The sequence below is a fragment of the Dasypus novemcinctus genome, chromosome 2 (genome assembly GCF_030445035.2).
Source record: "Dasypus novemcinctus isolate mDasNov1 chromosome 2, mDasNov1.1.hap2, whole genome shotgun sequence".
Lineage (NCBI taxonomy): Eukaryota > Metazoa > Chordata > Mammalia > Cingulata > Dasypodidae > Dasypus > Dasypus novemcinctus.
Window position 1 is genome coordinate 117,759,609 of NC_080674.1, and position 14,394 is coordinate 117,774,002.

Sequence of the window (14,394 nt, forward strand, 5' to 3'; positions counted from 1 at the left end):
TTACTTCAAGCATTTGAATCTTTCTCTCCAAATCTGGGACAGAGGGCGTTTCTGAGACTTGCGCTCAGCAGACAGAATCAGTTGGGGCCCAGATGGGGAGAAGAGAGAGAAACTGCCCAGAGCAGCTTGGATACTGGAGTCACAGCACCCACCAGCCACTGCTTGAAAGAGAGCTTTTCCAAGAAAAACGGGAAGGGATGGATGCTCTATCAACATTGCTGCATTTTGCAACCTAGACGACCAAAGAAATCAAGATGACAGGCAGAGTCCTCTGCTGGGAAAGCATCTCTTTGCAACCCCAGCTGGGACGGATGGGGGTGGGGAGGAAGGTGGAGTCACTGTCCTAGATACAATTCCATTTGCCCAGGGTGGAGGGGAGGGTAAGAATGGGCAGAACACCAGCCTGTCTCCAAATGGACGGCCTCTGGGGCTTGAAAATGGCAAGACGGACATGACCGGCAGGGCACGCAAAGCCGCGCAGTAGCTTTCTAGGCGACGGCCTATAGTGGCAGAGACGAAACTGGTTGTCAAGGATCCCAGGTATGGGGTAGGGGTAGGAGAGGGGAATGGGGGATGCTTAAAACCAGAAAAGAAAAGTGTTCAGAGACAATGAATGAGACTAGAGATAGCTGTTTGCAGGATTACACTGGGGAAAGAAAACCCAGGGAAATGGCTTTTGATGGTCGTTCTTTTGTGTGCTGCATAGAAATAAACCCCCACAAAATTACAGGCCCTCCTTTGTCACGATTGAGCCACAAGGCAGGTATTCTTATGTTCCCCAAGGTTGACACAAAATTGCCCAGTTGGTGAGAGATAGTGTGGAGAAGGCTTGTCATCACTTTCCTACTCACCAGGTCTCTCTTCTGTGTGGAGCTTAACACACATATATACTCCTCACCTTTGGAATTATTTTGATTTTTTTTATTCCTTACTGATTCTATTTTAGTTTTTAGTTTTCATTTAGGTAAGTCTTTTTCACTGATACGGGATCTAATGAAGGATCTAATGAAGGGACCCAGATGGGGAGAAGAGAGAGAAAGGAAAACAATTTTTTTTTAGAATACAGGGCATTTTAGTAGTGGGTTTGTTTTTCCAAAGCTGAAAAATAATTAGGACTCCAAAGCAAAACCTCTCGGGAAAGATGTATTTACCCTTTTCTTAAACAGAAAAATAGGTCAATATCCAGAAAAAAAAAAGCTTTGATTTTCATGGAGCGCCAGTGCCACTAATAAGACCTCAATGCTACTCTAATACTCAACTGTTAATACTCAATGCTACTGTTAATGCTATTGTTAATGCTATTGTTAAAAGCATTAACAGTAATTCATCTTTTTCTGAATACTCTAAAACCACACATTTGTTTCAGCAACCATGCACATTTAGGGTTTCTAGATTTTCTAGGTCAAAAACTCTCATTTTAATAATGTATTACATTGACATAGCATTTTCCAGTTTTTTGAAGTGCTTTTAGATGCATTATCTCACATTTATTCCTTATAATAATCTTCTGGGATAGACAAAGAGCATTATCAGTCTTGTTTGTGTTTTTTACTAGCTTATTTCTTGAAAATACACTCATGAACATGGTAACAAATTCAAGCAGAAGGGCATAAATTCAAAGTCTTTCTTAACCTTCCCCACCCCCCCTCCGTCTCCTCCCAAGATATAATTACAAGTTTTTATGTAACTTTTCAGTAGTTGTTAGGCATGCACTAGTATATCTCCATCTATGTATGTTTTTTAAAAAATGAACACACCCAAGTGCCCTGCCTTGGTTTGTGGCTCACTGCTTTCAATTAATCATGCATCTTGGAGATATTCAATAACAAAATTGTTTTAGTTTCCTAGGCTGCTGAAAGCAGATACCATAAAATGGGTTGGCTTTTAACAATGGGAATTTATTAGCTTACAGTTTTGAGACTGAGAAAAATGTCCAACTCAAGACATCATGAGGGTGATGCTTTCTTCCCAAAGACTGGCTACCAGTGATCCTTGGCTCCTCTGCCACATGATAAGGTACATGGCAGCATCTGCTGGGTCTCTCCCTTCTCTTCTGAATTTCATTGATTTCAGCTTCTTGCTTCTGTGGCTCGTGCTCCCGTTCTCTCTCTCTCCGCCCCCCCCCCCCCATTTCATTTATAAAGGACTCCAGAAAGAAGATTAAGACCCATCCTAAATGAGGTGGGTCACACCTTAACTTAAGTAGTCACATCAAAGGATCTTATTAATACTTAGAATGGGTCCACACCCACAAGAATAGATTAACTTTAAGAACTTACTTTTCAGGAGTGCATACCATTTCAAAGCACCACAAACATTTAGAGCTCTACCTCATTCTTTGCTTAATATTTTATTTAACTGGTTCCCTAGTGATGGCTATTTCCTGGCTTTTCTATTACAAACAATGCTACAATAAGCACTCATAATATTAGCAAAAACTTACCAGGTGCTTTCTATTTCCTTTTAATGTATATAAAGTCATTTAATCTTCACAGACTATCCTATGAGGTAGGAACTATCATTATCCCATTATACAGATAAGAACATAAGCGAGAGAGGTTGAGGAATTTGCCCAAGGTCACACAGCTAATAAGGGTCAGAGCACAGTTTTGAATCCAGACAGGCTGGCTCCAGGACCTGAGGTCTTAACCAAACTTACTTTACTGCCTTTCTCAGTTTTACAAACGCAAGTAGATGGGAAAATCCAGGCAGCCATTTACAGTTGGGGAAACAGAGACCCAGAAGTGTTAATGCTCATATTGCAAACCTGTTTAGTGTCAGAGTAGGAATGGAAACCAGGTCACCAGATTCCCCTGCCTCTTGGTGACATGTCAAGCCCTGAACACTTTGGAAATGAATAGTAGTTTAGGAAAGTGTCTTAGTTTGCTAGGGCTTCTATGACAAACACTACTGAAGAGATTGGCCTAAACAGCAGCAGTCTAGTGCCTCATGGGTTTGGAGGCTAGAAGCCCAAATTCAAGTTCTCCACGGGCCATGTTTTCTCTCAGAGTCTGTAGCGTTCTCATGCATGCTTGCCGGTAATCCTTGGGGTTCCTGGTTTGCATTTCTGCCTCCATCACAGGGCAATCTGCCTCATTCCCTGGTTTCTCCTAACTTCTGACTTCTACTTCCATATTCAATTTCTTTGGTTTATAAGAACTTCAGCCCTATAGGTTTCATGCCCACTCTCATTCAATACGGACACTTCTTAACTAATAGCATCCACAAAAGCCCTGTTTATAAATGGGTGCACGCCCATATGACCAGGGGTTAGGACTTAAACTTGTGTTTTGTGGGGGCCATGATTCAATTCCTAACAGAGAATCTTTAAGGTTCACGGGACAATGGAGGAATTTGTTTCTCAGTGTCTTTCTAGTACTCAGATTCTGCACTAATATATACTGTAGTTGAAACAAATGTGACCATAGAACACCTTTAATATAAAAAAGTGCACTTTTTGAGTTGAAGGTTTACAGCTAAATTATATCAAATTTTATTCAACATTACCACTAAGTTTTGGCTCTTTCAAGAAAGAAAAATGTATTAAATAATAAACTGAAAGCTTAGAGTAAATAAATTATGCCAAATTTTACCCTACAGAACTGCACATTTACTATTGAGAAAGTGGCACAGAATCAAAAGTTTCCTTCTCCCAACCTGGGAATTGCACAGCTGTGCTCTATATCTGAAACCATTTTCCAAAGTTCTGGGCTGCACTTGAGAATTGTGAGCAGGAACTTTTTAAGCAGTCCCTGAGTTTAAATAGTTCAAAAATCTCCCTCAGATCCTCATCCCCCACACACCCTACTTGATGATAAATTCCTTATATCGAAAGGCTCTAAGGTGTCTTCAAACCATCCAGTCCAGCCTTTCACCATCATAAGACCTCACATTACCTAGTGCTTTACAATTTTCAAATCACTTAGCCGTTTTTAAGTTCCTTTGACCCCGCCAACAACCACCCTGTGAGAACAGGCACTGTGTCTTCACAATTTCTCCATCCCACAAGGGCCTGACCCACAGTGGAAGTTGAATTCTGCCCCATTCATACATTGCCCTAAAATTTTTCCCCATTGTTGTTCCAATATTGGAAATCTGAGCTCTTCCAGCAACTTTGCAATTGTGACAGAGTAACAGGCTCCCTGCCTTTGCTGCCACAAGACGGAGACCGGTTTCTGGGCTGCATAGTTAGGGTTATAGTTTTTTTCTTCATTCATTTATTTGAAATATATTTACTGTGTACCTACTATGCGCCAGGCAGAATGCCAAGTGCTGCGTGTACAGAGATGAGCAAGAGAGGCAGAGCACTTATAGTTGCATGTGGGTGACAGACACAACACACAACACCCAAATATATCATCACAAATCCTCACAGATGCTACCAATGGGACTGTGAGGGAGACTACCAAGAAAGATGTAATTTAGATGAGATCAGGGAAGGCATCCCTGAGGAAATGATAGTCAAGCTGAGACCAGCTTCCTGAGGGAACAGCATGTACCAAGTCACCAATGCAAGAAAGAGGTTGGGAGCAGGAAACGCTTCTCATGCTCCACGTTACAGGCCCACCTCTGTTTACAGCCACAGCTGGGTGGACAGTTCCCTGTGAGTTCAAACTCACCTCCTGCTGACAGCCACCCATCTCAAGCATCTGAGCATCCTTCTGCCTTCTCTGATAGTGCTCAAGCGCAGCCTGGAAGCACAGGGAAGCGACCACCCCATCCCCCCTTCCCAGGCAACCCTCAACCATGAAAGACAGGCGCTGGCAGACAAATGCCCCAGCCTCTCCTCCTTTAGGCAGACAACTCCGGGAGGCATTCTGTACACTTCTTAAGAGATACCAGCAGAATAGAGCCTTGTCACCTGTACTAGTCAGCCAAAGGGGTGCTGATGCAAAGTACCAGAAATCTGTTGGCTTTTATAAAGGGTATTTATTTGGGGTAGGAGCTTACAGTTACCAAGCCATTTTACTTCCCTCACCAAAGTCTTTTGCCTGTTTTGGAGTAAGATGGCTGCCGATGTCTGCCAGGGTGCAGGCTTCCCGGGTTCCTCTCTCCCCAGGTCTTGCTTCTCTTTCTTCTGTGTGCTTACTTCCCAGGGCTCCAAATTAAGACTTCAGCATCAAACTCCAACACCAAAAACCTCCAGCATCAAAAAGCTCCAACTCTGTCCTTTGCCATGCCTTTTATCTGTGAGTTCCCACCCACCAAGGGGCAGGGACTTAAAGCCCTATTGACATGGCCCAATCAAAGCCCTAATCATACTTTAATCAAGCCCAGGTACAGACCAGTTTACAAACATAATCCAATATCTATTTTTGGAATTCATAACTATATCAAACTGCTACATCACCCAACACAGCAACCTCTAAAATTATGAACATATTGCTTTTTCCTTCTTTCATTTCTCACACTCCTCACATCTCACTCGTGCTTCCTGGAATCACAACCCCCCCTTCCCCCAAACTTGCACCCAAATCATTTAAAGGGAACTCAACCTAGGACACACATATGTTGGAGGAACTGGAAAAAAAGACCTGAAAGGGGAGTGAGTAAAGAGGAAAGTAAAACAAGATGAATTTTGAATTATAGGATTGGGGATGGGGTGGGCTATGCAGGCCTTGTAGCCTGTGTCATGGAAAGGAATTAGAATGTTAAACTGTGTGCAGTACAAAGTCATTGAAGGATTTCAAACAGAGAAATGATTTAATCTAAATTATACTTTAAAAAGAATTTTCCAAAAAGTAAAAAAATAAAAATAAATAAAAAGAATACACTGGCTCCTGGGTAGAGACTGGATTCTAGTACATGTACAAAGTAGAAGGCTCTACAAGAGTTCAGGCAACAGATATTAGCAGAAATGATGAAAATGAATGGACAAGTTAGAATATATTTTAAACGTAGAATGGTCATCACTTGCTAATGGATTGGGTGAGGGAAAGGAAGGGATAAAGGATGATCTGGCTTGAGCAACTGGATGAATATGGTGGTAACATTTAAGAAAGATTGGAAGGACTGGGTAAAGAAAAAGACGTGGCAGGAAAATCAAGAGTGCTATTTTGTACTCATAAAAATCTGAGATGTGTGTGTGACATCCCAGTGGAAAAGTCATATCACATTTGGACATATGAATCAGGAGCTCAAGGGAGTGGCTAGAGCTGTAGATTTGCAAGGAAGATGTCACCCATTTATACATGGTGCTTAAAGGAGAGAACTGCATGCGTATACCTGGAGAGGTTGTAGAGAGAAAAAAGAAGAGGGCCTGTGCTGGAACCCTGAGGAACTTCAACATTTGATGGTTAGGGAGAGATAAAAGAGGTAGCAAAGATATTAAAACAGAGCTAACAGAAACAGTTGAAAGCATTTCGAGAAATAGGGTATGGTCAACTATCTTGTACGCTGCTCAGAGTTAGGCTCAAGTGAGGGCATAAACTACAATCATTTCTCCTGTCTTTCATTAGCATTAAATCACAAAAGTCATACAACCTCAGGTCAGAAGTCCAAGGGTATCAAAACTACTACAAATAAGCAGATGACTTAAAGCAATAACTAAACACTGGTTGGTCATAAGTTGACCTGACTTAGGAGGCATCTTACTCAGATTCTTAGATTCATGAGCCTCTGCATGCAGGGGCCTCACTCCTCCTCCCTGTTAAAGACTTTACTCCCTTTCTAGTTCACCGTGTTCTGGCTCTAGTCCAAGTCCTTGAGCTTTTTTGGACTCAGGGATGTAATTAAGGGAAAGAAGACATTCTTTCCTCAGATCCTAACAATGATTTAAGAATCCTATCACCCCAGGCCTAGCCTCCTTGGGTCTCCAGGTCACAGGTTATCCAAGTACTTGATTTCTAAACTCTCCCTCCTGACTTTATCTTTCTTTTATGCATTGCTCTTCTCTCTAAGCAAACCTTTGGCCTTCCCTTGTTTCATTGTTGAGCCAAAATGAGGGTCTTGGCAACAACCACTCAGGTTCAAAGCAGCCACAGTGTTGGTCTCTGTACACAGTAATTCACAGTAATGTCCCTGGTCCCAGGGACATTCACTGAGATAGACAGGGTGAGACCTTTCTTCACTGAAGTTAAGAAAACTGCCCTCTCTGAACCTGCCCAGTGCTCTAATGCCACAGGAGGTTACTTTCTGGAAATAGTCCATCTTTTCTAGCAACTCTTCAGCTTAGATTAGTCAATGATGGCTAATACTGCACCTGCGTGGTGAGGAAAGAACTGTTTATTTCATAGCTATCACCCAAGAAGAATGGATCATAAAATTAGAGAAGTTGAAAAGGTCCGCATCTTGCAGCTAGATTTTAAGGATGATCAGAGACTCTCCATCTCCTTACCCATCCCAAATACCTGCAGCTAAACTGAACTCCCTTGAGTCAAACTCTGTTCCATACTCTGTTCCAAAGTTTCTTTCATGGCTATTTCTTGGTTATTTCATCTAATCTTGCTCTTTTTCAAATCTTTCTCCAAATAGCCCTACCATACCACCATCCATATGATGAGACAAGCTCCCCACTGAAGCTATTCATTCTCACAGCCGTGGGAGCTGGCCATATCTCTTTCCCCTGCCCTGCTGTGGTAGTCCCTATCTAGAATGCCCTCCTCCACACAAGCCACAACCCTACATGGAACCCTGCCTACCACCATTATCCAACCTTCACATTATTCTCTTATGAAATCTCAGAGTCTTTGGTATCTATCCATAATTTAGCCTGGCTAAATGACCTTGCCTTTATTTTTAATCCCATACCATGCACTTATCTAAACTCTCCATCCAAATTATAAAGTCCTCTCTAGTCTCACACTGTCCCACTGACCAAGGTCAAGGCCTTACTGACTCTCACCAGAACTATTTTAATAGCCACTTAACTGGCCTAATCTAGTCCCTCCCCTAGTTAGAAATCTTTCACAACCTCTCAAGATGAAGTTCATTCTCTTAGGTAGAACACACAGCCTCTCATGTCCCAGCCCTGCTGATCCATCTGTCTTCATATCTACCCTCTTTCCTACACACAGCCTCTCATGTCCCAGCTCTGCTGATCCGTCTGTCTTCATATCTACCCTCTTTCCTCTTCCCACCCCCAACCACACTTAGCTTTGACTCCAGCCACACAGAGACCCTAGTTCCCTGAACCTGTTTTCTAATTCATACCCCTCACGCCATTGCCTGGAAAGCCTTATTTACCTAACCAATCCCCATTCATTTCCTAGACTTAGCCAGATCAAGACCTCTTCCAGGAAGTCTTCCCTGATTTAGATGCCCCTTGTCTGTTCCTCCAAAGCGCCATATTCCAACCACTCCCAGGACTTCTTGGTCTGTTCTGAAAACACTGATTCACTTTAGGGGCAGAGACTGTGTTTTTTATATTGGTATTTCCAGTGTCTAGCATTGCAATTGGTACATAATAATAATAAAATATCCCACAAATATTTGTTAAAAGGTTTTCTGTCTGTTATTTTTCCTTATTCTAATTTATCTTACATATGGTACCTTCCTATTAGAACAGTTATCTTATGTCTTCCATATCTTATGTCTTCTTATGACTAACAATCATATTTATTGCCTCATCTATTTAGAATTCAAGAACTTATGCAGGGAAGTGGATTTGGCTCAATGGATAGGGCATCCGCCTACCACATGGGAGGTCCAAGGTACAAACCCAGGGCTTCCTGACCCATGTGATGAGCTGGTCCAGGCGCGGTGCTGATGCACGCAAGGAGTGCCGTGCCACGCAGGGGTGTCCCCGGCATAGGGGAGCCTGACACGCGAGAAATGCACCCTGTAATGAGAACCGCGCAGCATTAAAAAAGTGCAGCCTGCCCAGGAATGGCACCACACACATGGATACCTGACGCAGCAAGATGATGCAACAAAACGAGACATAGATTCCAGGTGCCGTTGACAAGAATGCAAGTGGATGCAGAGGAACACAGGGAATGGACACAGAGAGCAGACAATTGGGGGTGGGGGGCAGGGAAAGGGAGAGAAATAAAAAATTTTTAAAAAAAGAGAGAACTTATGCAGTCTAACCCCTATTCTGCACACACCCCAATTTTCCTTGCTGTTTATAAACCAAGCCTTGGTTATTGACTCAAGTCAAAATACTCTGCCTGGGACAATATCTCTTTGGTTTCCCCATCCATAATCTTCTATCAATGTCATACCCATTCTCCAAGCCTCTACTCAAACCCAATCTCCTCCATAAGAATATTCTCAAATCAATTAATAATCTCTCCTCTCCTCTACTTTTATAACTTTGAATTCTAGCATTCATCACTGCTTGCCTTATATCAGGGGTGTGTGTATGTGTGTATGTGTGTGTTTTTTACCCTCTAGATCATGAGTTCCTAGATGATAAGGCCCCATAGCATCTAGAGCATAATTCATGCTGCTTGTGCTCAGTAAATGCACTAAACTGAGAGCATTTGTTTAGAAGAAGCCCTGAGTTCTGGGCTGGCTTCTATTTCTGGCTCTGCTGCTTACTTGCTTATAACCTTGGGCAGATCCCTTATCTTCTCTTAGCCTTCCTTGCCTCACCTCTAAAATAAGATTAATCATATCAGAGATGCTGTGAAAATTAATTATTTATCATTTGGAAGTGCCTTGAGATCTTTAGAGATTGGCATTTCTATTTCTGTGGCATCTTTCTTGCTAGAGCACGCAGTTCTTTTAAAAGAAACAAGCAAAGGGAGGCATAAACTGCTCAAAGAACAGTTTTTTTCAGAAATAATTGCATCCTGTGTTTCAGACAAGGTCATCTTCTACCCTCTATAGGAAATGATGGAGTCTTGAAGAAGCCTGCTTTTCCTGCCAGTGACTTTAAAATGATTATAGCATTTATTTTGAAATATAAAAAGATGAGTAAAGATTCTACATGCTGAGAATGGAGATTTCCTGAGGAGGGAAAATAATTGGGGAAAAAAAATATTTAAAACATACCCAAATGTAAATAACCTTTAAAGAAATAAGTGTCCTATTTGTTTGTCCTAGTAGTAGAGATAGTTGTTTGAGTGGGGAAGTGGACTCGGCCCAATGGATAGGACATCCACCTACCACATGCAAGGTCTGTGGTTCAAACCCTGAGCCTCCTTGATCTGTGTGGTGCTGGCCCATTCACAGTGCTGATGTGCGCAAGGAGTGTCCTGCCATGCAGGGGTGTCCCCCACATTGGGGAGCCTCATGCACAAGGAGTGCGCCCTGTAAGGAGAGCCGCCCAGCACAAAAGAAAGTGCAGCCTGCCCAAGAATGGTGCCGCCCACACGGAGAGCTGACACAACAAGATGACGCAACAAAAAGAAACACAGATTCCTGGTGCTGCTGATAAGGATAGAAGCGGTCACAGAAGAACACACAGTGAATGAACACAGAAAGCAGACAACTTTGAGGGGGGGGAGAAATAAATAAAAAAAATTGTTTGAGTGATTAGTTCATTTCATACACATCCAAAGTCAAGGGCAAATGGAGCAAAGTCACTGATAATAATCACTGATAATAAGCTATATTTAATATCCAATAACTCATTCAATATTCACAATAATCCCTTGAGATACTCAGGGACAGGTATTACCAAACCCATTTTATTGTTGAGGTGTAGTTACGCAATTTGTCCAAAGCCACTCCCTAAGCAGTAGAGCCAGGACTCAACCCAATCTTTTTTTTATAATTTGTTCAAGTATATCATTCATACATAAACATACATAAACAATAAGTGTATAGTAATAGTTGTGAATTTACAAAACAAACATACAGAACTTCATACAGGGCTCTCATACCTCACCCTACAACCAATACCTTGCATTGTTGTGAAACTTTTTTAACTAATGATTTAAGAGTATCCTCAAAATATTACTACTCTCCAAAGTATCTTATATTTGGTGTGCTTTCCCCCATCCCACCCTATTTTTATTATTTTTATATCATTTACAAATGAACATATATAAACAATAAGCATATAATAAAAGTTGTCAACTTATGAAACAAACATGCATAACATCATACAGGGGTCCCGTACATCACCCCACCACCACCATCTTGCATTGTCATGAAACATTTATTACAGGCAGCAGACTTGGCCCACTGGTTAGGGCATCCGTCTACCACATGGGAGGTCCGCGGTTCAAACCCCGGGCCTCCTGGACCCATGTGGAGCTGGCCCATGCGCAGTGCTGATGCGCACAAGGAGTGCCCTGCCACGCAGGGGTGTCCCCTGCGTAGGGGAGCCCCACGTGCAAGGAGTGAGCCCCGTAAGGAGAGCCGCCCAGCACGAAAGAAAGTGCAGCCTGCCCAGGAATGGCGCTGCACACACAAGCTGACACAACAAGATGACCCAACAAAAAGAAACACAGATTCCCATGCCGCTGACAACAGAAGCGGACAAAGAAGACGCAGCAAATAGATAGAGAAAACAGACAACTGGGGTGGGAGTGGGGAGGGAGGAAGGGGAGAGAAATAAACAAATAAATAAATCTTTAGGGGAAAAAAAAAAGAAATATTTATTACAAATTATGAAAGAACATCATAAAAATCTTACTGCTAGCTATAGTCCTAATCTTACATTTGGTGTATTTTTCACCCTATTATTATTTGTTAAATATATTTTTATAACAGAAGTTGTAAACTTACAAAACAATCATGCACGTGTACAGAATTCCCATACAACACCCCTCTAGCAACACACCACACTGTGGTGGAACATTTCTTACAGATTATGAGATAATATCATCAGACGATTACCAGGTCCATAGCTTACATTTGGCACACTTTTTCCATACTCCCCCATTATCAACACAGTACATCTTTGGCATAGATTCATGACTATTATATTACTGTTAACCACAGTCCATAAGTCACTCCAGTTGTGTTTTTCCCATGCTTCTCCACATTCCCACCATCCTGCAATAGTGATATACATCTGCTCTAGCTCACAAAGGACATTTTTTCATCTGTACCATCAACCACAATTCTCATCCACCTCTAGGTATACTGTTTATTCACTTCCTAGATTATTCTCTAGCTTTCTTTCAATTGGCATTTACATACCTAGACTACCCTTTTCAGCCACATTCCCATTTATAAACCAGCAGTTACTCACTATAATGTGTTACCATCAACTCTATACACTTCCATACTTTTACAGTAAAGTTACTTAAAACTTCTACAAATATTAAACATCCATAGTCCATCTGTGTCCTCTTCTTATCTCCTTTAAGAATCCATCACTTGGGAAGCAGATGTGGCTCAAGTGATAAGGCCTCTGCCTACCATGTGGGAGGAACCGGGTTCAATCCCTGGGGTCTCCTGCTGAAAAAGAAGAAGAGAAAAGCATGCCCACATGGCAAGCCACTGCCCGCATGGCGAGCTGAGTGCTCACACAGTGAACCAAGTGCCCACACAGTGAGCTGAGTGCCCACACAGTGAGCCAAGTGCCCACATGGTGAACTGAGTGCCCATGTGAGTGCCTGCATCGTGAGTCAAGTGCCTATGCAGTGAGCTGAGGGCCCGCGTGTGTGCCCACATGGTGAACCAAGCTGAGTGCTCATGTGAGTGCCTGCATGGTGAGCCAGTGCCCATGTAGTGATCCAGTGCCCACGTGGTGAGTCGAATGCCTGCATGAGTACCCGCGTGGTGAGCCAGAGCCCACACGGCGAGCCAGTGTCCACGTGGTAAGCTGAGTGCCCATGCAGCAAGCTGAGTGCCCACGCAGTAAGCCAGTGCCCGCACAAGTGAGTCAGGCAGCAAGATGATGATGCAAAAAAAGAGAGACAATGGGGAGAGTCAAGGTGAGGCACAGCAGAAACCAGGAACTGAGGTGGCACAATTGACAGGGATCCAAATCAGAGGCCCCCACCATCGAATCCTGGTGAATCCTAGAGAAGAAAGACAAGAAGAGAAGACAGAAAAAGAGAAATAGATACAGAAGATCACACAGTGAATGAACACAGACAGAAAAAAACAGCGGGGTGGGGGAGGGGGAAAATAAATAAAAATTGCATAGAGATGACACATAAAAAAACTTTGAAAATTAAAAAAAATGAATATTTCACTTACCATCAGGTCTTGAGGATGTTTTCCTACATTTTCTTCTAGAAGCTTTATGGCTCTTGCTTTTATATGTAGGTTTTTGATCCATTTTGAGTTAATTTTTGTGTGAGGTATGAGATAGGGGTCCCCTTTCCTTCTTTTGGCTATGGATATCCAGTTCTGCCAGCACTATTTGTTGAATGGACTGTTCTGCCCGAGTTGGGTGGGTTTGATGGGCTTGTCAAAAATCACTAGATCATAGATGTGAGGATTTGTTTCTGAACCATCAGTTTGGTTCCACTGGTCTATGTGTCTTTACACCCTCCATGCTGTTTTTACCACTGTAGCTAGGTAATATGATTTGAAGTCCAGAAGTGGGAGTCCTACAACTTTGTTTTCCCTTTTTAAGATGTTTCTGGCTATTCAGGACCCCTTACCCTTCCAAATAAATTTGTAATGGTGTTTTCCTTTTTTTTTTCAAATACAGGTGGTATTTTTATTGGGTTTGCATTATCTTTGTCTAGGCTTTCACTTTCAATCAATTGGTATCCTTGGGTTTAAGGTGAGTATCTTGCAGACAGCATATAGATGACTTATATTTTCGTATCCATTCTGCCAGTCTGTGTCTTTTGATTGGGGAGTTTACTCCATTAACATTCAGTGTTATTACTTTAAAGGCAGTTCTTTTTTCACCCTCTCTGACCTTTGGGTTTTATCTGTCGTACATTATTTTCATCACTCTTTTGATGTCTTCTAGACTGTCTTCCAAGTCTCTCTCTCCTGTCTTTTCTTTTCAGACCATAGCACATCCTTTAGTATTTCCTGCAAAACCAGTCTCTTGGTTACAAACTTTCTCAGTTTCAAAAATATGGAATGCTTCATGAATTTGCATATCATCCCTGCACAGGTGCCAAACTAATCTTCTCTGTATCATTCCAATTTTAGTGTATGTGCTGCCTAAGTGAGCCCTCAACACAATCTTTTGACTGAAATCCAAGGTTCCTCCTGCTCTCCTCACGACCTCTCAAATCTAGTGCTCTGGGCACTGTGAACAGGATACCAAGGCTGACTGAGAAAGGTAAAAATGGGAGGACAATGAGATCGGGGACCTCAGAGAACCTCCTAGGCAGCTTCGAGCCCTTCCTCCACTTAAGGCTCCTTAGCCACTTAACCCAGGCATCCTTGGTCAACCTTTTCTCTCAGTGCCTATGCGGGGTATATTTTTCTGCCCCCTTCACCTTAGTTCAGGGTTCCCTTCTCCTTCTAGGCTTCCCTCACCTGGCTGCCAAGAGGCAGTGAGTGGAAAGTCACCTGGAGGGTGTTAATGGTGTCAGAACCCACACCCCAGAGCACCAAAGGTAACAGCTGAGGGGA

General features: G+C 42.5%; 1 long non-coding RNA gene and 1 other non-coding gene across 2 annotated transcripts; one reads left to right on the forward strand and one right to left on the reverse strand.

The window, feature by feature from the left end:
* The first annotated feature begins 387 nt into the window (after positions 1 to 387).
* LOC131273589 (uncharacterized) lies at positions 388 to 8,960 on the forward strand. The gene is made up of 3 exons (XR_009180853.2): positions 388 to 540; positions 1,906 to 2,016; positions 8,577 to 8,960. It is a non-coding gene; the product is annotated as an uncharacterized lncRNA (long non-coding RNA).
* Positions 8,961 to 13,882: 4,922 nt separating this feature from the next.
* Positions 13,883 to 13,989, reverse strand: LOC111762740 (U6 spliceosomal RNA). The gene has a single exon (XR_002795779.1). It is a non-coding gene; the product is annotated as a U6 spliceosomal RNA (small nuclear RNA).
* Between the last annotated feature and the right edge of the window lie 405 nt (positions 13,990 to 14,394).